Here is a 24408-nt window from a genome sequence, read left to right as displayed (position 1 = left end):
GAGTGACATCAGTGTGGCAGCCACTCTGGACTGCCAAGAGTTGCAGACGTCTTCGGGGACAGTGTATAAAGAGCTTAATGTGTTGTAATGCACACATCCAAATAGAACGTGTCAACGGGAAATGTTGCACTTCGTCTTCGCTGCCTTTTATGTTGTGATCCACTGTCTTGTTTGTTTTGCATCTGAGGGTCTACTGTGAAAGGAAAATGATAGCCATGTCATGTCAAACGGTCTGTTTGGAATTATTAACGGTCGGCGCCGAAGACACTTCGCATCAATCTGAGCTTCAGTTTGGGACCGATTTTGTTTGCTTCAAACTTTTGTTATTAAAAGTCATACATCTATTCATGTTGTTTCTTTTATCTAAACATTTATTTCTCCTCAGTCGTTGATGGGAGCTGTTTGGTTCCTTTATCTTTAGAAAAGAAATTGAATATAAATATAGTTATGAATATAAATAATAAAGAAATTGGTATACTGTTTAAATTTAGGTTTTACATATTTATTATAGCAGCGATATCATAATCAGAAATTACTTTATTCATCTATTTATTGATCAATAAAATTAATTGATTGATTGATTGCAAATTTATACGAATCAAACCACATTCCACACGACTTTCTAATAATTGGTTATAATTCAAGTCAGTCTTTCTAAATTCTTTTAAAGCAAAAATCAAATTTTAATTATACCTCATAACTGTTTTTGCTTTACTTTAAAAAAAAAAAATTTTATAAGTGAAAAACCAAAACCTACATTATCTTGTTCACGACCATCTCATTTTTTTTATTAAGTGCACATGCTTACTAAAGAGAAAGTGCACAAAGTTTCAGAGGGTCATTACTTTTGCAGTTTAAATAAATATTAAAAATATTTTATAAATATTTAGCTTAAAACACTTTTCAAAGATCAGCGTAAGAGGGGAAAAAAACAGGGCCAAACAGATAATCACTTTCCTTCTGTAGAGATAGAAAGTGACAAACAGCAGAATGGCAACATGCTGCACACACAGCCAGTGTGGCTTCACACTGAGGGTCCATCAGGCTGAGCCAAGACATAAACACATGACAGTCCACTCCAGGGATGAGAGTACAAACAGCCACTTCACCTCATGGCCTGTTTTTAATTGGTCTGCTCTTATTTGCTGTTCATTACTCTGTCTACCAGACACTCTTACCCGTTGCCCAATCATTAACCCTTATAGTTTTCCACTAATAATCCCTCAGCACTTGACTCCTTGCCAGTTTGCCATGTCTGTGTTACAGCCTGAGTGCCCTACTTTGGGTTCTTCAGTTTCTAACCTTGTTTTTATCTAGTTTGTACTAGCCTTGGCCTTTGCTTTCACTGTTCCCACTTGGAACTTTGAAGAACAGCCTATACTGATGTTACACATTTTTTTCTAGAGAGGGACTCTTCTACTATTGGCCGTTGTCTGTGAGTTCATTACTTTCTATTTCTTCTATTGGCCGTTGTCTGTGAGTTCATTACAGCGAAAGAGTCAACAACAATTACTGTGACATTTAGAGATATTCGGTCAGATAACCAGAGACAATTGTTTGAATATTTCATCTGTTTTATCAACAAAATCTAATTAAAATATCATGAGCTTGTCATCCTCCTAAATAGATGATCTGCTGTGGCGACCTCTCAAAAATGAACAGCCAAAGGAAGGATGAAAAGAACTGAATTTTTAAAGAGAAAATGTCCCCTTAAAATACTATATAAAGCCTCGCGAAAAGGGTTAATAAACGTCATTTCTTATTATAATTGGCTAACGTGGATTTGCAGTGGTAGCTTTTCTAAATAGCTAATGTCTGTACAGCTCACTCCGGCTCAGTCTGAGGAGTATCACAGTACACAACAGTGTGCAAAACTCAGTTTGGCCTGACAGTGAGGCTCCTATAAAAAATACCAACTGCAGTGTTTCCTGTCAGCGGCATGACAAATAACACTCAGGGGTCCTCAAATGCACCAACTTTGCAAAGTTGGATAGATGAATTCAAGTTCTCATTTATGCATAATTCATCGTCATTATTCTTTCCATCCTGTCGTTTGGCAATGTGCTGGAGTTCAAGGGCATAGATGAAATGATAGTACAAAAGGCTTGGATAACTCACAATGGTAAAGTGGCATTATATCTCTTCCTTAATGTTTAATCAACACTGTCACTGTCACACCCACACGCGGCTCAGTCAGACTGTTCAGTTTCGATGTCTTCATCCGAAGTGCTTGAAAGAGAGAGAGAGGAGAGGGGTAGAGGAGGGAGGGAGGGAGGCAGGCAGGGAGGGGCGGCTTTACAGCGATCATTTTCCTAGAAACTTTTCCATGTGGTACAGAATGGGAGCTGAAAACCACCAATTAAAATGTCAATGGTGAAACCAGCAGTCAGGACAATGGAGGGACTTTCATCGCACTCGTGCTTTGTGTTGCACATTCATATTTGTATGATTACTCTGTGAGTTACACAAATTAATTCCTTGTATTTTTAATAGCCACGATACTTCTAAACCTGCTCGTACCCCTTTGTACGCTGCAGTTTTTTTTTAGAATATATTAAAGTCCTCACTCAGGAATGTCCAAGCAAAACTTGCTAACACCTGTAGCCTTGCCTCCTTTTCCGTACTTCACTAGCAAAAGAGGGACCGATAAAGACTTGACCTACAAATACAGCTGCAAATATTGACTTTTGAAATTGTTGGCGACTCTCAGAGAACTTTAATCATGCCATCAATCCATTGAGATCTACCAGAGCCAATGTTTTAAAAAAATATTTTATCAACAAAATCTAATTAAAATGTCATGAGATTGTTATCACCCCAAATTTCTCTAAAAGTCACAGTAATTGTTGTTGACTCGGTCGTATCGGACCAATCTCAGCATCTCCATCTCTGCTTCCTTGGACTGTTAGACACTCTCTCTACACCATTCGACATAGCAGTTCTCACTACTGTCATTTAAAGCTTCTCTTGCAAATTTGCTGCGAGACACTCTCTCCACCATTCGACATAGCAGATCTCACTACTTTAAAGCTTCTCTTGCAAATTTGCTGCTATTCTTTGTTCAAATATTTAGCTCAACTATGTAAATAACGTTAAGAATAACAGTCAATCTGCCCAAGGCTAGTCCAAGCTAAACACCTGCAACTTTACTACGTTTTTCTACGTTGAAGCCTGTTTGATTTTCAAAAGATTTGCATTTGGGAAAAAAAATTGAAACCCCAATTATGTCACTTAAGAAAATATCTATATATATCGAGTAATGGCATTCAGCAAAAAAAATATTAAGATATGACTTTTAGTCTATATCACTCAGTCTTAGTCCTGGGTACATCTATTATACTATTTCAATATTTATATTTTGATTTTTATTTCGTTTAACAGCCTTGATCCCATACTGTTCCCTTGTGTTATACCTAACATAATGAATAATGGTGATTAATAATCACAATTTCATATTGATTCTAATAAGCTCACAAGCCTTAGATTCACTCGAACAGCCAGAGAATCCTCACTGATATATTCATAGCCTCATTTCCACTCAGGTTACAGGCTTATCACTTTCATTTTGGCCAAGATATTGCGGTTGGCACATGTGTCATTTTCTCAGCTGGGCCTTGAATTTCCTGTATATCTTATCATCAGTGTCCCTTTGACATTATGAAGTTTTGAAGATGATATGAAGCCCGGTTTGGTGGACTTCCTGTCGACATGTTCTGTGTAATTCATGATGCCTCTTCAGCAGTTTTGCTCCCTTTTAAGGTTTTACTCTGGCTGTTGGATGGTGAAAAACCCCTCAGAGGGGACTGCACTAAAACATTCTATAATGGTAGGTCAGAGACGGAGGGTACAATTTTAAAAGGTGTACAAGTTCAAAACGGCTAACATGGCTGTGAGACAAAGCTTTGACAGGTTTGATCACCATCTTGTGCCGTCAGTGCTGTGTTTTATTCTCCAAAATGGACAGGTTTGATCACCATCTTTGTCAGTGCTGTGTTTTATTCTCCAAAATGAACAATTTGGAAATCAGAGTATTTTATTTTTAATTTAACTTTAATGGAAACCTGTTCAAGTTCTCTTTTTTTTTTTTAATTTTCCAAATTATTATTAGATTCCCAAAACTGAAAAAACATTTTAAAGGAACCTTTATTTCAAGACTTAGATGGTGGTCAAATATCAGGTGAAAGAGTCTTTTGCCTTAAATAGAGAATATAAAATAATGTATTTATTACTATATTTAGTCTTAGAAAAATACAATTCCAGAGTCTAAGATGGTAAATGAAAAAAAAGTTTTTAGACCAATAATTACAATTGAAATTCATTAAAAGTATTATAATAGTCAGTTAAAGGGCATTAAAGTCAATGGTTACTGACCTGTCCCTGATGGACTATCTACAGGGATTTTCCTTTTCCCTATATTGTTTTTTCTATTCCCAAATCTAAACTGACACCTGTGACAAAAATCATGTACTAAAAAAAAGGAGCAGAAGTGTCTTAACTTTTCAAAATCTGCTAAAGATCAACACGAAACACATACTGTAGTACAAGTTATAATTCACTTCATAGAAAAAGCACCCATTACACACTCAGGCGCACACAAAAAAAAAACCCACAATGTAACCCTCTATTAGATTACTGGTTTAATAGACTCCCAGTGTGAGTAGGAGTGGTGGCTTAATGTAATCGGTGCAGGGTGACGTATGGAGGGAAGTGTCACAAAAAATATTCAGATTCATAACACCCCTGTCTTTCTAATTTCAATTTATTCATTTTTTATTTATTTTTTGCTGAAGCTTTATTTGTCCAGTTTAATCGCTGGTGTCGTGTCGATCCCACAAGTGTGTTTTATATATGGCTGCTGCATTCTTTTTATCCTCTCCATCCATAATACATAGGATATCTAAATCTTGCTGGTGTGTGCAGGAAAAATGAGAGAGGGGAGGGTGGAGGAAGGGAGGGCGGGGGACTTGCTAATGGTGTGAGTCATAAAGGCTCTGAACAAAGTGGCACGAATACACGTACATAAGTCGAGAAGTTCTGGAGAGGCCACACACTACGGTCTGCTGGGCCAGAAGCGGTGATTTGAGGTGTTCGGAGCTTCAGGCGGAGTTTGAACTGCCCCTGCTCGGTTAGTATTTAGATGTATTGCCTGGCGCTCACCTGAACGCAAGGTCACCCGAACCCACATTATAATTGCCTCTCTGCGGCGTAACCTTTATCTCTCTTTATCCTGCAGTGACAGAGAATGTATCTAACACCAGTGTTTCCACACCGAAATTATTTGTTCTCACGGCGTGTGGTTTCAAATGTAAGGCAGAATTTGTGGCGCTATAAGTTAACAGCACCTACAGTACACACTATATTTAAACATTTTCAACATCTGGCTCCACATACTGTATCTCAGTGCCTCTACTGTGGTACGAACTGAATGCATGCCAATGTGTCCGTGTGGGCCAACAAAGGTTAAATTGGGCCACGTGGCTACAAAACGGACATGGGATTAAAGTGGATAAACTGGCTCACATGTGCTTAACAAAAGTCCCTGCTCTTAAATATGCAATTTGAACAAGGCTGTAAATTCAGTATGGGCGCTCTTTGGAACTTTCTATTCAAATGGAACCCACTGACACAGGCTAGCTGGATAGCAATTAAAACTGCTACTGTAATTTGTTTTTGTCCACACTTTTCCTGCAAAAAATGTGGCTAGTACTTCACTACCAGTCAGAGCACTTTGCTATGATTTTAAAAACAAACCAGGGATGATATAATTACATCTGTCGTAGCATTTGCCACCAAAACATGGCTTCGAATAGCTTATATAAGCTAATGCTAACTTCATTAACAACCGTTCTGGACAAATAATAAGACTTCAGATGTAGCTGAAAACACAGACACATCATAGCAATACATATTAGCATTGTGCCTCTTTGGAAGGTTGCTTATACTTTTAACAATTCTTTTTACTAAGTCTTTTCACCGTCTCTGCGACTGCAGCTGAGGTTTTTTCAAAATAAATGCCCTTATAATCAAAACAAGAACTTCTACATTATACGTCTTAAAAACAATGATTATTTAACAACGATATTTCTTCTCAACGCTATTTTTGGATTATTGACATCTGTTATGTTTTTTCAATAAATATTTACAAAAACTTTGACCACATTTAAGTTTTGTCTTTAAACACTGAAGCGTAAATCAAGTTACTGAATTTGTGTAATTAATCAAATTAATTTCATTTTGCAATTTGATTAATCACACTTAATCATACAATTAATCACATATCATTCCTAATTTGATTAATCACATTTAATCATACAATTAATCACATATCATTATTCAGTACTTCTAATAATATACACTGTATTACTATACTGATACTAAATAGTTTATATACCAAGGATTGTTATAAGGATCTGTTTCTGCCTCTGTAGAACTCCACCCCCCGATTTCCAAGTATATCGCCCCCTGGCCTCACTCTATACGTCTTTTAACCTGTGTGTTACGTACTGTGCTGTTCAGTTGTCACTAGAGCTGTTGAACTTTATGCCCCAAGCTTGCTTTTTAAGCCCGACACTTAAAAATAAACTGCCCCGATGTGTCACCAGAGGTAAGTGTTGCAGGACAGGTGGATTTAAACCTACAGCATGACAGAAATAAATATTAGTAATGGTAGTACTAGTGGCAGCAGCAGTGTTGTTGCTGCACTCTGCCTGTTAACTACTGCAATATTTTTCAGTTTTTATAAAGGATTGTTTTATTTTCTTTCTTTTTTTAAGCCTCTTTATTTGCAAAACATATATAATTCATGCTCAGTTTGCCTAAGGAACCATCGACAGACGTTTGTTTTTTTAACATTTTAACTTTTCCTATTTTTCTTATTATTTTCTCTGCGTGAAAAAGACATCACCCATTGACACTACTAAGATTTTACTCACACAATTCCTCCCTGCCCCACGATTGACTTTTTGGCTTTTTAACCCTCTCCCCTTCCCTCATCTTTAATAAAGACATTAAACTTAAAGCAGGTTTATATCAGCAGAACCCTAATGGCATCTGTTTTAGAGAGATTAACAGACCAAGTGAAACATTTTTCCATCCATCACATGCCCACAGCGCACAGACACACAAAATCCTATTCTAATGTTTATTCCACAAAACCAAGAAGTTTGTTGTTTTTTTCCCACTGTTATATTTTGTGTCTTGCAGCAGAGATTTGAGAATTAGCTGCAGCTCAGAAAACATGTCAGCTCTCGGTTTCCCGGCTGGTGTTGCACAGCAAAGTCAGAAAAAAACAGGTGCCCAATTTCAGATTAGTGAAAATGAACTGTTTTGGAGGGAGCAGCATATCTTCTACTTTTCTGTGTAGTTTTTTTCCCAAAGAGCAAAATGGTCTAGGCCAGTGGTTCTCAAACTTTTTCTACGCTGTGCCTCCTGAGAAAACATTGAACTCTCTGAGTACTACCATTAGAATATAGAATTAGAATATAGCAGCATAGGCCTTCCCTGTTAGCTTCCACCACAGGAGAGATGTTTAGAAATGTTTAGAAAGATGTTTGTTTACATGTTGTATTAATTGTGCATGGTATGTTTCAGATTTATTCACTGATTATTCACTGAAAATGTAAATGTGAAAATATTAATTTTCCCCACGTACCACTAGAGAGCGCTCACGTACCACTTGTAGTACAGGTACCACAGTTTGAGAACCACTGGTCTAATTCCCTTATTTGTCTCTGATCCCTATTTTGTCCAATAGCATTAGATGTAAAAAATAAAACATAATACAGTGATACCTTCAGTCACAAACAGATTCGTTTTTCAACTCTGTTCAAGACCCAAAAAGTTCCTGACCCAAATACGTTTTTCTCATTGTAATTAATGTAAATCCAGTTAATCCGTTCTTTGGCATACAAACTTTTTTTTTATGGCTTTATGTTTAGAAATAATACAATAATAAGCCATAAAAAGGGATGCATTTTATGAAAGTATCAACACTCATCAATGACGTACAAAGACGAGTTATGCTAACCACTTGTTGTTCGGACAATAGATGCGCAAGGACAGGGATGGATGCTGCTGGGTGAGTGCCTGGGCGCCTCATGCAAATAATTCATACTACTTAAGTGTGTGCGATTTGTTTGCGAACAGGGACGTCCGTGACCCGAGGTATCACTGTAATAATAGCAATAATCTGTCACAAAAAGACATAATGCACGATCAAAGTAATATTTTCTAATGTATTTCATTGAGTTCCATTGGCGGGGAATGTTCCGTGTAAAGCCTTTCAAAGAATGAAGTGATTTAGTTTCTCGTTAATGCTCCTTCCAAGGCTTTCTGCCACCACAAATCCAATCTATTCTCACTTGAATGACAGAATGGCAAAAACTGTGGAAAAATGAAAATGACTGAACTGGAATAGAAGTGTCATGGTGAGAAGATGGATTTCTGTGCTCTCAGTGGAAAGCTGTCATAACAGTCCTCAGCAGCTGTTCTGGGAGCAGCTAGGAGTCGCAGGAAATATGTCACACACACCTCCATGCCTCTGTACAGGCCTAGGCAGGAGTCCCACCTAACTGTGTCACATTTCCATCTCATTGTGGTGGAAAGCCGATCAACGGAGAAGAAGAGGAGCACAGAGGGGCAAGGGCACGAGGGGGGAGATCCTTTTAATTTAGTATAAGAGGGGAAATCTTAAAGCCCCCGGCCTGCTGAAAGGAAGAGCGCAGCGTGAAGAACAGCAGCTGTTCACTGCCCTCACATATTTCACTTTCTCCGCAGTGACTTTATCAGATCTGCTGCGACAAGGAAGATCTAGGTAATGAGATAGAACATAAACTCTTGTTGTCTTTGGTCAGAGAAACATTAGAGCGGCCTTACTGGGGCATTTCTTTTTTCGACAACGACAGGCAGCAGTTGGTAGATGCAAAAAGTTGTGGCGTCCCTGATAAAAGTCAGCCCTCGACCCCGCACGAGACGGTTTTTTTTTTTTTTCTTTTTAATTATGAATGCACAACGGACTCTTTCTCCATGTTTGTACCTTCAGCCTGAAAAGCTTAGTGCTGCCAATTTGTTGTGCACCAGTGGCTTGTAATAACAATGTTGGGAAATTGGGTAAAAAAAAAAAAAATTAAATGTAATCCTTCATTTATTCATATATTTCCCTCTTTTTCTTAGGGAGAACACATTTACAGATTGTAGTTGGCATAAATGCTCACACTAAAGAATAAAAAATAATTTTATCCCCAATAAAAAAATGTAAATAATATATAAATATGTACTGCATATATATGCATCTAGTATATACACATACTGTATATGTATTTCTACATATATATGCTGTTTTACATTTAGAATAAAAGTATTAAACTTTGATTAATACAATTCATTTGTTATGTATATGTATGTATATATGTAAATGTATTTATATATCTGTATATATATTTTTACATATATATATGCTGTTTTACATTGACACTAAACGTAATTAATTCTGTTTAATTCTTAAATCTTCTATTAGAATTATATACATCTGAGGCAATCATTTCAGTTAACCCAGAAAACTATGGCTTTTGTTCAACTGAAATCAATTTTACGAATCAATAGTACTTTTCTATTATCTACATTTCTAATTCACGGCTACGCACACATACAACTTCTGTTTGTTTGTGAAGAAAAGCAGGAAAGTTTCTACGTTGTCCCGTATCAAGTATCAGCCTGCAGCCTGGAGCTGTGCAGTCAAATTGTCTTGTCCCGTATCAAGTATCCGCCTGCAGCCTGGAGCTGTGCAGTCAAAGACCTGGAAACCACAAGGGTGCGCTCCGCCAATATTTCACTCCATTACATTCAAATAATGGGATTTTCATTCAGACCAACTGTGTCATAAATCGATGTAAATTGTGCGGATGCTGAGTGGAATGAGAACATCCCGGTTTCATTAAATCACACTGTTTAAAAAGTTGAAACTGTTTTACATTGACTACAATAACAGGTTTTCCCTAAACTGCTGCAGGAATACATTTGTTGAGGAGTGTCCTTAAGAATTGAAAGGGCATTGTTTAAACTGCCCCTGATAAACCCCTGAGGGAGGCCGGGCAGGAGCCCTCCTGGGATGGGTACTGCTGGCCAACACTGAAGGACTTGGCAAATGATGCCAGTCTTACCCCCCACATGCTGTTTGACCGCCCCAAAGTTAGCCAAAATGTAAGGCAGGGTGAGAGGGAAGGAGAGATTAATGCCTCAGCATTTTAAATGCCAAGCACTGCAGTTTCCAACACTAGGCATCAGAGGAGAGTCACTTAAATGTTGAAGATGATTAAAAAGGTAAAGAAAAACATGGCCAAGATTAACCGCTTATGAGTCATTGCAAATATATATATATATATAGAGGGGAGATCTCACAGAGAAAAGAGGGGGACACATTTAAGGATTTTTTTTTTTTACACAGAACCTTATATTTATATGGAAATAATTGGGAAAAACATGGAAAAAACAGTGGCAGTAAACACCACACGTCTTTATCAGTTTAACATGTTGTTTTAATTTCAAGAAATGTTCATGTTTCCTGTACAAACTTTGTACAGGTTTCTATTCAGGTTGTGTAAAAAAAAAATTGTTTGCTCTGATTTCAAAAATTGTTCATTGTTTTAGGGTTGATAATAGATAAAATAAATTAAAACACGGCTCAAACCTCAAAAAACAATACATTGATTAAAAAGGACGTAAAATTGACCAGACCTGTGGATAGTTGCAGGGTCTTGACATGTTGGCCGCGGTGACGCATCCAGGCTGGAACCCTCCTGTGGGCTGGGATTGGCTCCATCTGCCCTGGAGCTGGCAGGAGAAACACCAAAGATAATTGAACGATTATGTGAGCATATATCAACAACAATACACATCAATATCCATATATCTCTGAAAAACCCATTTGCTATTGGCTGATTTTTTATTGGCCAACCGATAATTCAGCTCTGGGTGGAAGGATACAGCACTGAGGCAGAGGGGCTTCAGGAGGGAATTCAACAAATACAGCTTTTGGATGCAACTCGCAACTATCCAAAACATTGTATTTATGGAGGCTTTAAGCAAGAGATTCAGAAATTGTTATCACAAACTCTCCTACATGCCAGACCTAAATACTCCAGCAGGTTGATTTTGTCATGAATATTCAGAGATATTACTAGTATCTTTTATGCAACCCTTTGAAAACAAAAATCACTGAACTTAAATAAAATACACGTTTCCATGAATGTTTGGTGTCATGTGTTGAAGAGCTAGATGTTTTAGTTTTGTTTTTTTTTCCCCCAAATTATTTGAGTCATTTAAATTTGCGAGTACAAACAGTGTTCACGAGTGTAAACGAGTGTTCACGTTGATTTATGGAGCCCATTAAAGCAGGTTGTCACTTTTACAGATTACACATAACAAATTAAGCCGGGGAAAAATCTCCATGTTGTTACGGCGGGTATTTGTCAACCGAAGAAATACCTTTTTAATACCTGAACAATGACTCTCGACAGCTGGAAGAGGTTTTTACATTTATGTCTCCTTAGTCGAGTCACTAAAATGTGTAGTTTTATGAGCAGATTTCAGGGTTTGGCTTTTGTTTTTATGACATTAAAATATATTAGCTGTGTTTTTTTTTGTCAATACGAGTTTAATAGCTAAAGGATAAGGACAACTTTCCTCTCTTACATGTCAAAACGAGCAGGCGAGGAGCTGAAGTCCAGATAAAGACTGCAGCTGTTGCTCAGGTGAATATACCAGTTTTCCACAGCTAATGCCAGTCTTGCATTCAGTCCCCAACAACGAAAACCTAAATATCCTACTAAGTTGCGTTTAACTGTTAAATCTAACGAGGCCTGAGCTGCGTTACGAGCGTGAATGGCTGGGTGAAATGATGCCCAGAACTAAATTTGTCTAATTTCCATTCATCTACATTGTCCTGAGACTAAGACAACGCAGCTGTGTTTTTAGGAAACCATTTCATTTACACTAACGGTGTAAAAAAGTGACAATTCACGCGCTCAACATCCCAGACTCCTCTGAATTTGATTTTGAGGGTGAGCGACATTCTGACGTTGCTCGAATATGGTGCACAACGGTGGTGATGTTCTCTAACTTATTTTGACATTCTGTACAGTAGGGGTGCCCAATGGGGAGATCGTGATCCACCAGTATATAAATTGAGCATACAGCTGGATTCATTTAACCAGTAATGCAACATGTACAAAGTATGTTCAGTTTATAAATATATAGTAAATATATATTTTTGCCTGGTCATTTGAATAGTAGCTTCCAAGCCAAAACTGTAAAACATGTAGTCCCATCCACTCCCCAGCAGGGGGTGGTAAAAATGCACCATTATACTACTTGTGACACAGCTCATCTTTTTACTTTGTCAAAACTCGTGATTTATCTGGTTAGAAAGAAAGCAGTGTGGCACACACCCATCTAAAACAGCGGTCTTTGACTGACGCGCTACGGTGATGACAACTCTTTCGACCGGCCAACAAACGCCCAGTGCTCTTCTGTGGAACTCTGTACCTCCAATACAAATTTCCAAAACATTGTTATTACTCATAAAACAAAGACCTTCCTGTATATGACACCATCAGGAGATAACAAATATGGAGGTTCAGGGTCAGACAGAAACTGGTCCACGGGTAATTGCCTTGTTATGGAACTAAATTGACAAACATATGTCCACTTGTTTGGCAATAATTCGGATTTTCCGCAGGGCTGAAGCCTTTGGCAGCAGCACCTCATTTACTGTAGAAGTTTTCTAGAGAAAAGTCATCAGAGTCTGCTGCAAAGCCATTCACTGGACTGAAGTATATGAGTGTGTGCTCACAAAAAAAAAAAAAAAACGTTATGGTGTGAAATAAAGTTTGATTTAAGCTCGCTTACACTTTACCGGATGAAATTACATCGCTTGCTTTACAAAAAAATAATATTTTGTTGCTACTTGTGGACTTGTCTTTGGTGTAAGTTATAAGTAGTATTTAATTATAAATATATAAAATACATAATAATAATAATAATATATAATAATAATACAAATAATATTGTTATTAATCATAATAATAATAATAAAGCTTATACGGTCCACAATGAGAAATTCACAGTGAAAGTCTTTGCAACCCACACAGGCTGCCACAGGGGGCAACATAAGGATTATGGGGGCTTGAACCAAGGACCACTTACAGTATCTCTATATTATATAAATACATGTTTCTTTTCCTTTAGTTTTTATAATTTATATATTTTATAAGTATTTATTTACGTATATATATATAGTATGTTATATATTTATTTATACGAGTTATTTATTATTTATTTATTACATTATTTCAACACTTCTTCAATACATAAAAGTGAGAAATTAGTTTAATATTGGGTGAGGTGTTTTTAATCATAATTTCAAATAGAACAATAATTGGTTGAAAAATATTCTTATCAGTAATTTTTGTTAGACATTTTAGGCGACCCCTTTCCCATGACCCCACGTGGGGCCTCAACCCCAAGGTTAATGACGCTGATACAGTATGTACTGTATGTGTGTTCAGTTTGTAACATAACGATGACACGGTGGCCTACGAATAATAGAGCATCCCTGTCTTAGAGGTTTGCAAAGTAATTGCAAATAATGATAATGATGACAAACACACCAAAACAAACCATATGCACTCTCCCTCGCAGAGCCATTCATACAAGAAAATGGGAATAAACTCAGAAAGGAACATTACTTTCGTGACTCTGAAGTCATCAACAAAGACTAAAACTTGGGCTTAACATCCCTGATCCCCCGTTCAGCTCCTGGCCTCTGGCATTTGCTTAGTTTGTGGCTGCCACTGTTCTTCCATGCAGAACTCATCCCTTCCCCAAAGTGCTGCAAAACTGGAAACACAATTGTTTAAATGCCTACATGGTTTCCCTGCTATGTTTGTTTAAATTAAAGGGCATTGTTAAAACTTTTTATGTTCTGTTACAATGTAAGATACACTTGTTTTCATTAATTTAACAGTCTTGATTTAGGCTGTCTGTACAGCAGGGGTTTTTCCCATATGGATTGTTCTTCCTGTTTCCATTTCATTTGTCTCCATATTCCGGCATGGATCGACCCTGGTTTTATAACAAGGAGATTTCTGTGCTCTGTTCTGATCTGCTCTTCTAGGTACTGTATATATTTCCCACTTTGGTAGCAGCCATGAGAACTAAGAAAAGTTAAATAAATCCTTCTTACTTTCTTCATCGGCACTGTTTTATCATTTTGCAGTAGAGCATGTGAATGTGACAGCTTGGTATTCCACTTGAATTTTTGATTTTTTTTAAGGATGCATCTGTGACTATCAAGTGGGTCTCATCACATGCAATTCATCGCTACAGTCTACCCCAGTGCAGAGTTATGAAAGAGTACCAGGGCCATGCCAAATCGGATAATGATGCATATACAGAAAAGTGGTTGCAGAAACCTGGGTTAGTATTCATTTTCAATAACAGTTAGTTCAATAGGAGTTAAAAAGGGGTTAAGTAGGATAAAAAGACATTTCACTTCCATATATTGGGGGCTATGGTTGCTTTTACTTAACGAAATCTCCAGCATCCAAACGAGATCTTTTAGTGGTTCTCAAATGGCAATCCGTCTAGCTCTGAGGGTGCTCAAGGGCATACTAGGTATGTGAGATTTTAAAAGATATATACACATAAAATTATTAAAATAGTCATTTCAAAAGCATCATGATAAAACATAATTAAAAGATTTCAAAAAAGTTCTTCATTGGCCAAGTCCCAAACCTTGGGACCTACTGTGGGTCATGGATCATTTGGTACCGGGCGGCAGAGAAAAAGTTAAAATTTTAATTCGATTTTTTTTTTTTCTTCAAAATTCGGTCTGCATGGTATTTTTATTTGAAATACTACCACTTCAGCGCTTGACTGAATTGCAATTTTTTGAATTTTTTGTCAGGCACTAATACAGTAAGCCTGACAAAACAAACTTCCCAAGAAAAAAAGGAAATGCCAACAGTCATTAAATGGAAGTGCATAGCATAAAATAATAATTATATTTGGATTGTATTTCTAACAATTAAATTATATATGATGCATTTTACTTTGTTTTTTTAATGATTTTGACCCACATACCCGCACACACATCTGCCTCTGGTCAATGGAAAAAGTCTTGCATAAGAACTTGTCCCTACGGTGAAAAAAATGGTTTGGAAATCACAACTACAACAAAGTATTAGGGCCACATTGAGAATAAAAAAAAATAAATCAATAAAATTACAAGGTTAAAGTCTCAAAGTTAATAAAATAAAGTTGAATAAAGTTTTTTCAAGTCATAAATCTACAGTACATGAAAAAAAACTTGCAAATTTATGAGAAAAAAGTCATAGTTTTATGAGATGAAAAATGAAAGTTTAAATGCGCTTTGGAGGAGATTGTCCCAGTGTCTAAGGGATTTAACATTTGACTTAATCTGATAAATTTACAACTTTTTTCCTCGTAAAATTCTCACTTTTCTCCTGTAATGTTACAACTTTTTTTCTTGAATTGTTCTTTAATGTAACTTTAATCTTAAATTTTTGTATTATTTTTTATTTCTCAACGTGGCCCTAATACTCCGTCTTACTTAAGTAATGGTACACATATCTAATTAAAAGAAACAAGCAAACATTGACAAAGGCACTTTGGAACAAGTGCAATTACACTGAAGTGAAGCGTCCACCCAGGGAGCTATTTAAACCCTTCATTTTCAAACACTGTAATAGTAGTTTGGTTTAATGAGCCTAAATGGACACAGGGTGTTAAATAGCAATAACTGTGATAAATAATATTTTATGTTTCACATTAACGCTGCGGTGTGTAACTTTGAATATAAATGAAAGGCTGCTATCAAATTAGAACTATTATAACAGATTAAAACTACCAGCTCCATGTGACACTGTGTTTCTCACCACAGCAGTGTTAGTCATTCTAACCCATTCTGTGTCATGGGAAAACTTTTCACAAAGTTCAATTTCCACAGATTTTTCAACAGACGTAGACCCACATGTCATCATTTACACCAGGGATGTCAAGCTCATTTTGGTTCAGGGGCTGCCTAAATAATTGGTCCAGACCAGAACAATCATAACATAATTACCTATAAATAACAATAAATCCATGTTTCCCCCCCCATTAGTTTTCATCCAAAGAAGTACATGAGATAAATCTTAATAATATGTGATTTTATATTGTTTTCAATTACTTATAATGAAATATAATAATTCAAAACATTTCCTGAACATGAAGTGTTCTTTTTATCTTTAAAATTCATCAAACGGGCCAGATTGAAACCTCAAACGGGCTGGTTTTTGGCCCTGCAGTCTGTATGTGTTAAAGACAAAGACTTTTCTTACCTGTTGGTGTGACTTCCAGGACGTGGTGAGTTGTTAAAGGAAAAAAAAAAAATACAAAAACTAAAAAGAACCGAACACTACTGCTTTAGCTGCCAGCCAGAATTTAGTTTAACTCCCGCCTCTGTCTGTAGCATTTCCATTTTTATAAACTCCAAAACACTACGCTTTCCATACAACAGATATTGACTCCTAACACCTGTGTCCACTCCTCCTGAGGAGGAGTCTCTGATTAACACGGTCCAACTCTTTAACTGGTAGTTCTCCGCGTTTATTTTCAAAACTCGAACACACCCTAAGAAACACCCAAAATACGTGCGCACTTCTTAGCTACGTACTAAACAGGAACTCGTCGATAAACAAAAACAAAACTTATCATCGGACCACTTTCTTGTTTTCCGTTTAGACTCTTTCAAAATAAAACTTCCGTCTATAATATTCAAAATAAAAGGCAGAAAAATAATAACCTGGCTTTAAGTCAATAATACAAAATGAACAAAGAAACATAAAACAACACAGCCTAAACAATATTAAAGGTCAATTACAATACTTTCTCCAGTTAGGCTCAATTTCTTTATTTTGTTTTCCTCACATTTGTTCTTTTGTGTCCTGTCTTGGGATTTATTTTATTTTATTTTTGTTCTGTGAGTCTGCAATTTCTAATTTGTTAATTCACTTTTTAAATACTGCATTTTTTGTTTAATAAAACCCTCACTGGCTGGAATTCAGACAACCAACATCTGAATTTAACAACAAAAGTGAAACACACTTTTATTTTGAGAGTACAACTTAAGAAGTTAAAGTAAAGTTAATTCGGCAGACATGTATTTCTTTCTTCTTCTTTCTCTAGCATTTGCTCAAGTACTAGAGTTGTGTGTGTGTGTGGTCAGTGTACTGCAGTATATCCTTCTGAATGTTTTTTTTCCCTGGCAGGTGTTAAAACTAATGCATGCTGAGTTGCTCATGGCAGGGGAAAAAAATATATTTTCTCTGTTTTGTGTGCAGGTATCTATAATGAGTAACATGGGTTACTGTAGAGTCATCGTCTGAATCATTTTCTCAGCTGTCACTCATACTTGTTGTCTTCTTGTTGTTTGGTGTCTGCCACTCTTTCTTGTTTTTGTCTGCTATGCTTTTAAGCAAGTTAACTTTAGACAACAAATTACCAAGACCTGCATTGACTGGTTCTACAGTATATATTGACTAATACTGCTGATTATATATTTATCTATATGCCCTGGTCTTCTTCTTCCAGATCAACTCTGACATCCCTCCATTTTTTTTTTTTTGCTGACTCAACATAAAAATATGGGTCACATTTTGCATGTTTTTTTTTTAATTAATTTAATTTAAAGTATTACATTATTGAGTGAAGTCTGTACTTAGAGAAGTTTACTACAACTACTTTAGTACAAACAACATAAATTGCTTCGTCTTCAAACAGGTTAATTAAGTTGAACCAGTTAAATTTTAATTATGTAAGCATTAGTTTACTTTTTAACTCACATTCTTCTCAGAAATATATTCATGCAAATGTTACATTAATTGGTTCAGGTAGTAGTAACCTATTTCTCTGAGTCGGAGGAAAATACACATTAAAATTCCAGTTGTATGATTAAGCTGTTTTGGAACACAAGTCAGCTTCTGGCATGCCTGGACTTACTGCGTGTTGATTTACTGCAGTACCACACAAAACTGTTGCCTCCATGAAACAAAATGACATAAAATAGCCAGATAAAACCTGGTGAGATCTGAAAGCTGGGAAAACATTGAGAATCATACCTGGCAGAATGATTCAAATTCTTTCACTCCTGTGGTTTTCTACGATGTAGTGCTCATTTTCTTGTCCGTAATTTTGACTGTGCTTGACTCACAGAGAGACAAACTGTTCTCATCCATGACTAATTAGACAAGCAAATGTATGATCAGGTACCTACGGCTGTGGCATGATTAGTCATGGATGAAGAATAGCCAAGAGGTGCAGCTGCTTTAAAAGAAATATATATATATTATCAATAAGATTAAATTAAATTAGATTAGATTAGATTAGACTGGATTAGATTAGACTGAATTAAATTGAATTAAAATTGATTAGATTAGATTAGATTAGATTAGATTAGATTAGATTAGATTAGATTAGATTAGATTGCATTATATTAGATTGGATTAAATTAGATTGGATTAGAACGGATTAAATTAGATTGGATTAGACTGGATTAGATTAGATCGGATCAGATTAGATTAGATTCGACTGGATCAGATTAGATTAAAAAATGAAATGCAGTGAGCCATTCAACCAGAAGAACAAATATCCAGTTGATAAAGTTCATATCAGAGTAAAACTGAAATAGTGTTTGTAAACTGAAGAATGCAAATCGTATTATATAGAAAATTAGGCAATAGTAGATGGTATTTGCAGTATTTATACATCCATGTAATTATTTACATATTTAAATGGCTGTACATTGATTGATGTTGTCCAGTCACGTCCCATCTACTACAGCTATTCTGTTAGAGGTTACGTTGGAGCTGCAACTTATCTCTGCTGACATTGGATAAAACTCGGGAATGCCAATACTGATTCCGTACACTACCCAGGTGAAAAGACTTGCATCGATGATCCAGTTAGAGCCAGCCGCGTGACTTCAAAACACCTGCTGTTATCAATATACTGTAAGTGTAAGCTAATGTTAGTTAATTTTAGAAAATCCCAACATTAATTTCCGTTTTGTGTGACACGACATGACAGCTGGCATTGGCTGCGGTCTTCGTCTGACCCTGAAATGTATTAAGCCGTAGAAGATGAATAAACGAGCGTTCTGAAACACCTTGGAGAGGTGAGCAGTTCAGTACATTTCACAGCTTAGGTCCTACATTATGTTCCACCACTCAAACACATCACAGGAAAAAGACATGTTATCCTCTTGAGTAAGAAGGGTTTGAGCACAACCTCGTCCCCAGGCCGGACCAGAACCATCAATATTCAACGACACCTACAGTCATATTCACAACACTAGCAAGTTTTTTTAGACAAATGCAAGGACAATGAGTTGAACATTGCCAGGTGTCAGTTCTTGACTCAACATTATGTCATCTATTTATTCCTCCTCTCTTATGAAACAGTAAAATCAAGTACCATCTCTCCAGACCAAGACTGCTAACAAGGCAAAGTCCAGATACTGGCCTTGTTAGGGTTCTTGTTGATGTAATGTTCCCATATCAGTTGTTACCAGGACCTTATAAACTTGCTATTGTTAACAGCACACTCTCCTCTAATGTGATACAGTACCTGGGTTTGAAAACTTAACGGTTAATTTTAGGTCAAGAAAAAATTGGGGAAACTGGAACCAACCCATTAAAAATAATTTGATGATAGCTTGGTACATCTGAGTAGAGCCTGTTGTAACATGTGGCACTTCTGTGGGTAATTAAGGATATTCACTTAAACAATGAAAAATTATCTCTTTTTTTTTAAAGACTAATAGAATTTGATACCGTCGTTCACAGCATTTGTAGTTCTACCTAGCTATTTCTCTACGGAGTCAGGTTTGGTTATTTGGCATCTGCATTGATCACGGCAATGCTGTTTATGCCTGATGACCTGCAGCTAAATGATCAATAATATCATGTAATCACTACATTCACAAAATATCAGTTGTTTCAGAACTAAGAGAACTAATAATATCAGTTGTAAAACCCAATATGTGTTAATGTGCGTAAAAACAGGAAGTTCCAAAAAAGTATTTCCAATTCGGAGTTGTTTCAGAACTAAGAGAACTAATACTATAAGAAGGAGCAAGGAGATATTGTAACAGAAAATCAAATTTTTTTTTTATCATTTTTATTTCTATTGTTGATTTTATACTATAAATCATAAAATGTCAGTTTACCATCTTCTTTGTTTTATCAACTTTTGCCATTTTACTTTTTACATTTTACAAAAACAGATTTTACTCAATTTTACATTTTACCAAATCCATTGCTCCATTCCAGTTCATTATCATTTTAGGGTTAGAGCATTTCATTAGTTTTAATGCATTTGTTAATGCACATTATCTTTACATGTTAATATTTTTATGTTAATTTGTTCAATTTAAATATTTTCAGGTCTACTGGCGACTGAGCAGATGTTCAGCCGTCAATGAGTAGTAGTACTCACCGGGCTCCTCTTTAACCACTTTTTATATTAAAGTGTCTCTGTAAAGTGACTTGGAGTCAATACCAGCTGTGATATTTGATTTTTATCCGTAATCATAAGGCAACAACACGCGCACATTACTTTACCTTCTGATAAGGCAAATGTTTTGTAAGTTTTGTTAAGTTTTCTTCTGATTTACGTCTTTATTTATCCGCTTATTTATTTAGTTATTTAACTGCAACCATGAAAATTCATTTATTTTTTACAGATTAGAAAAATACTGTACGGCCAAATAACTGATATTTGCTCCTGTCTTTTGGACTTAAATCAAAATTCATTAATACATTTGTTTTTCATCCTTGTGCCGAGGAGGATTAACTCATTGGAAGTTATACATTAACATGGAATGTCATATTAGTCCTCTCTGTCATGTGTGTTTTTGCCTGAGAGTGTACAAGGTTACTGTGTGAGAATGTGCAATATAATTATTATTCTGCGTCTCCTAAGGGCTCATGTAGTTATATGTCAAAAAAAGATGTTGTTGCCCATCATGTTGGACTGTGTAGATTTTTTGAATAACGGCAATAATCGCAATTGAAGCTCACTTTGTAAGACATTTCGTTTGGCTGCCCCAAAAAAAAAAAAAAAAAAAAGGAGCCATGCTGGATCTGGAGCTGTCTCAGACTTCAAAAGGGTGTGAGATGGGAAAGAAATGAGGAAGTACAAGTGAAGACACAAAAAAACAGAAAGGATGAGGGAGGGTAGGGGGTGGATAGGCAGTTGAAAGGAAGATGGAGAGACAGACAGAGAGAGAGAGAGAGAGAAAGAGAAATGTGCAAGTGTGTGTGTGAGCGCGTACGAGTTTGGGGAAGAAAAACATTCTAGGTGGTAAACGATAGCCTGCCAATAGACTCAAAGAAAGTGAGGGAGCACAGAACACACCACCTTTGGCCAAGTTCTCAAGTGCTCATTTAGAAAATCCTGGATAAGTTGCTGAGGGTTTTGAACAGAATCGACTTTTTCTTTTAGTCTGGAGGAAAGCCTAGCGGAAGCCCTTTGAAAGTCCAAGTTACACAGGCAGTGTGCAAATGTGGGACAAAATCTATAATGAGGCAGACATTTCTTTTCTCTGACTTCCCTCTTGTCACTATAAAATATAGCGTGACAATAAACTGATAGAACCATTACGGGCTTATGATCAGGGAGCAAGAGACACAGAGGACAACCTCCTTTTTAAAAAAAAAAAAAACATAAAATCAGCTCTCGTTACTACATACTGATTCACCTTAATTTCCCCTTTTATGACCGGATGCTATAAATCTGCCTAAACGTCATCGTGCAAAAAAGAAACAAGGGTTATATTTCATTTTTCATTCAAGAAAAAAAGAAGTTAGTCTCCAGATCCATCTAGAACCAGTCTAATTAAACGAGAATGTTACATATGCATGTGTGCGCATGATAACATCTCCTCCAGCAGAGAGTGACCTACCAAGACTACCAGCATTGTAGGAAAAAAAACAAACCAACATGTCCTTGAGCTCACATGGTTTAGATGAGATAATATATTCAGACATCAATGATCCCACTGTGAACATGTTTTCTTAATATGTGTACAAAAAATGATTGGTTTTAGGCAGGGAAAAACACACTTCCATACACATATACACACACATATATATATTTATATATGTGTGTATATAAATATATATATATGTGTGTAGTATGTACATATGTAAATATGTATATATACAGTACATACATATGAACATATATGAAAGACACATATAATATATACTTATAAACATATATATGAGCATATTAATACAAATGTAAGCATGTAGTGTATGTAATGTAAATGTAAGTCACTTTGGATAAAAGCCTCTGCTAAATGTATTGTAATATAATGTAGTATAATGTAATAAGTGTATTCATTTACATAAATATATATACACATACTGTATATACATACACACATACATATATAGTGTATGTTCAAATACATCCATATCTAAATATGTATACACACAGTATGTGCATATGAACATTTATATGAATGTCCGCTTCCTTAACCACTAAGCCACCACTGCCCCCTTAATAAATATATACATACACACATATATATATATATTATGTTGTTCCAACATATGGACCGCATTTCATAAAAAATTGAATTATTATATGCAAGTCAAAATTGCGTTTTGCATTATATCGCTGACATTTCTCTTCTACAGACTGACATGGTCTTTTCACTTCGACAACAGATGGCGTTCACTCTAAAGTGGCATTGAACAAACACGATTATTAAAAGTGAACACAGCGGCAGCTTCATAGAAGTATTTTCATATCTGGTTGCTTCTCTACCGCCTGCATGGTCAGTGCGTAACGCAAGAATCAAAGAAATCATTTGTTGCCATATTGATCCCTGTGATGTTGTTTCCCTGATGGGAATTACTTTAATGACAGGGAGAAAATAAAGAATCGATTCACTTTCCATCGTGAAAATCGTGACGTTTTACAGTCGCCACCACAGGACAGGAAGCCACCCTTGCAAAGGTTGTGGGTCTATCATGTGGCTGACAGGGACTGACAGTCACAGATTTCTTACATAGCATGTCAATCCTGAGCATAAATGTCAGTCGGAGGATGGGGGAGCAGCAGTGAGGGAATGCAAACTCTACTGTACAGACAGAGACTTCCCTCCTTTTTAAGCAAAAATGACAGTCGACTCTGCAGAGGCACGGGAACAGCACCAAGTTAGAGGATTGTTCTGTTCTTTTCTGTAGTAAAGCACTGTAGTATTATTACATAATGAAGTCGTTCCTGTTATCTGCCACCTCAGCGACATTGCATGAAAAAAGAAGGAAATTAAACACAAGATTAGCGCTAGATGTATGACGAGACAGAGGTCACGAACAGGATTTTTTATAGTTATAGGTGCTGAAAAATGTCTAAGGCAGTGACGGAAAATACTGGATGTAAAAGGAGTTACAGTTTTCTGACTAGATGTAGTATACCTTCCTTTACACCAGTACTATTCAAATAGTGGGGCGTGAGGGGCTTCCAATGGAATATGGCACGCCGGACATAAGTGTACCACTGCTGTAATGCTTGAATGATAACAAGCCTCCAGTCACTAGGTGGCAGTAACTCATACTGTGGTGTGTACAGATAAAAATATACATGTGATCAGGTTCTTAATAGTATTTCAATTCATGGGGGTGTGGGTCAGGTGTATGAGGGGAGGACAGTTATTAAGTTAACTGTTCCCTGTGAATTGACTACAGGTTTAAATGTGAGTAGGAAAGGTTGTTTGTCTCTACATTGTACACTAGGGGGCACTAACTTTATTTGTCAGAGGGCCAGAATTTTTTAGACAGCTTGGGGGCCGGACACTCAAATGAATTGAAATAAAAATAACATTTTTGTCTAATGTTATTATTTGAAGTATATTTCCAAATCCAGTCCCCGGCCAGACTGGACACTTTGGTGGGTCAAATTCAGCCAGCGAACCGCCAGTTGATCATAAGCAACAACAAAAAAGTGCAGTGTTTCTCAAAGTGTGGGGCAGGCCCCACTGGAAGCAGCAACATGACAGGTGGGGCGTCAACAAATTGAATGTTTTAAGGTTCAATTGACAAGGGCACAATTGCATTATTATTTTCTCTTTTTTTTTCTTCACTGTGTTCAAAGAAAATACAGCTTAGATTATTTACCACATTTTGTTTAGTAGGTAGTTAGGTAGTTGTAGTTTCATAAAAAAAAAAACAGATTGTTACAATCATGTTCGTATTGTACCTAAAAAAAGGGTTATATTAACTGCCAACATAATTAAGATTTCTAAAAAGAATTCTTTAATATTTTGTTTTTCTCACTCTT

The 24408-nt window shown here is 36.4% G+C and overlaps 1 protein-coding gene across 4 annotated transcripts in view; it reads right to left on the bottom strand.

Moving 5' to 3' along the window:
• Nucleotides 1-24408, bottom strand: part of LOC103387639 (E3 ubiquitin-protein ligase NEURL1-like) — a 108492-nt gene that overhangs the window by 55509 nt on the left and 28575 nt on the right. For 2 of the 4 annotated variants that reach the window (XM_008322376.3, XM_008322377.3), the window contains exons 1-2: nt 16398-16743; nt 10732-10827 (exon numbers count right to left, since the gene is read on the bottom strand). The gene's annotated coding sequence lies outside the window, so the exon portion shown is untranslated. Of the gene's footprint in view, nt 1-10731; nt 10828-16397; nt 16744-24408 lie in introns of those variants that run through there. The other 2 variants (XM_017037287.2, XM_025061223.1) reach the window with 1 other exon arrangement.

Source organism: Cynoglossus semilaevis, chromosome 12 (assembly GCF_000523025.1).
Source record: "Cynoglossus semilaevis isolate Cse_v1.0 chromosome 12, Cse_v1.0, whole genome shotgun sequence".
Taxonomy (NCBI): Eukaryota; Metazoa; Chordata; class Actinopteri; order Pleuronectiformes; family Cynoglossidae; genus Cynoglossus; species Cynoglossus semilaevis.
This window is presented reverse-complemented; position numbering and strand designations above follow the sequence as displayed.